We start from the raw sequence: 2,232 nt of genomic DNA on the forward strand, positions 1-2,232 counted from the left end.
ATCCCTTTTACTAGGAAAGCAAAAAGCTTTTCCAGGATCCCTGCAACAGCCTTCCCTTAAGTCTCATTAGCCAGAACTGGGTTATATGGCTACGCTACCAACAGTGGAAGCCGTGAAAGCAGGAAACAGGATTGTTGACCCGCTCAACTTAAATGGACTGTAACAACCCCAACAGAACTGGGCTTCTGTTCACAATGAAGAGAGGGAAGTATTTAGTAGATTTGGAGTAGGCAACCGGCAATGTCTACCACAAGCTAACTGTAGGGAAATATCCATTGCAACATAATTTATAGTGGCAAAAATGGGTGCAAGAAAATATATCAAAATATGGGACTAGTTAAGCAACCTCGGATGGAATATCCAGCCATTAAGCACTTTGATAGAGTTACTTTAAAAATAAGGTATAGGGCGCCATGGAGGAGTACGGTTGGGAGCCTTGCCCATGGTGAGTTGTGGATGACTGCGGTGGAGCCTTCACTATGGGTGTAATCGGCGGTGGAGTCTTCCAGGCCATTAAGGGCTTCCGCAATGCCCCTGTCGGAATTCGGCACTGAATGAGAGGCAGTGTCAAAGCTGTGAGGATCCGAGCCCCTCAGACTGGAGGTAGCTTCGCGGTGCGGGGGAGCCTGTTCTCCACCATCAACTGCGGTCTGGTGTGGCTGCGGGGCAAGGAAGATCCCTGGAACTCCATCACCAGTGGAGCATTGACCGGGGCTGTGCTGGCTGCCTGCAGTGGCCCATTGGCCACGGTGGGCTCAGCAATGATGGGAGGCATTCTGTTGGCCCTCATCGAGGATGCTGGCATCCTCCTCACTCACAGCAGTTCCACACTGCACCCCCATTCCTGGAGGACCCCAGCCAGCTGCCCCCTAAGGAGGGTACCCCAGCCCCAGGCTACCCCAGCTATCGGCAATACCACTGAGGAAGTGACCGCCTGTCACCACCACCGTGGGAGCTCCTCCTCGGTTCCCTCCCTGATGATCTACCTCAAAGGGAGGGCTGGCTCTCAGTTGGTCCTGGGACCCTCCAGAGAGGGCCTCTACTCTGTTGCCTTATCCCAGGTTTGGGGTGGGGCACCCCAGCTACCCTGATGGATGGGTCCCTTCTCGCTCAGGCACCCCAGCCCCCATTCATATGTAACAAGCTCTCACCTCAGTCCCTTTGCATGGCACCCTGAAGAGTATTTAAAGCCAGTTTTGAAATGCCAAAAAAATAATAATAATAATAAGGTATGAACACTACAGCAATGTGAAAAATACTATGCCATTATTTTCAAAAGCAAAGTATCAGTGTAACGTGATTTTAAGACAAACATTTTTCACATTTTTAATTCATGAAATTGGGATGCGTCTTAAAATTTTTGCAGCCAAGTGACAGTCTTGACATAGTTGTACATTCATGCACATTCATGAACTTGGTCTGAAAATCTTAAGTTGACTTTTGCTTAGATCAAGCAAGGACCAGCATCAAAACTTGCAGAAGGGGAGTCAGTAGCTGGTAAGAAAATTCCAGAAAAAAAAAAGTGGAACATTTTTCTGAAATTTTCAGTTCTTTATTGATGTATAATACATACTTGAAGAAAAGTGCAAGTATCGTTAAATGTACTTAAACTCAATGAATTTTCACAAGTTGAATACATCCCTGGTTATCAGCAACCAGATCAAGAAACAATATTACCAACACCTCAGAAGTCCCCTTTTGAGTGGAGAACTCAAGAAATGCTGCAACACCAAGGTTCTTAATGACACAAGTGTGTTATGGAAAAACACGGGCATCTAGGATGTCAGCCAAGTCAAACAGACTCACAAGAGTCTGATTTTGAATGCAAAGAAGCTTATGCCATATGTTAACCAATTTGTTTTGCTTCCTCAACCATGTACAAGAGCAGGTATTTTATTTTTAAATGTATGTGACAAAAGACTTAGAATTCTTTCAATACATACACATTTTAAAATTCTAATAAGAAAGCATTGTGTTGTAGTTTAAATGTCAGCAAGTTTCTCTTTAAGATACAAAAAATAATGGTGCTTTCTTACAACTTACAATTTTGTAAGTATAATATGTAATATGAAAATAGTGTGGTGCGAATATAGCTGATTGGGTTTTCTTTTCTCTACGTATTAAGCATGTATTAGGAGAACCAATAGGGGATATATATATCTTATATATCCTATGTATATGAGGAGATTTATCATAGGATTTGGTTCAGGAGATTATAGAGGCCGAGAAATC

General features: G+C 43.8%; 1 pseudogene across 1 annotated transcript; it reads left to right on the forward strand.

Annotated features, from left to right (window-relative positions):
* The first annotated feature begins 413 nt into the window (after window positions 1–413).
* On the forward strand, window positions 414–922 carry LOC307052739 (mitochondrial import inner membrane translocase subunit Tim17-B-like; annotated as a pseudogene). Its single transcript has one exon. The product of its transcript is annotated as a mitochondrial import inner membrane translocase subunit Tim17-B-like (transcript).
* The last annotated feature ends 1,310 nt before the right edge of the window (window positions 923–2,232 follow it).

Source organism: Hyperoodon ampullatus (genome assembly GCF_949752795.1).
Source record: "Hyperoodon ampullatus genome assembly, chromosome: 1".
NCBI lineage: Eukaryota > Metazoa > Chordata > Mammalia > Artiodactyla > Ziphiidae > Hyperoodon > Hyperoodon ampullatus.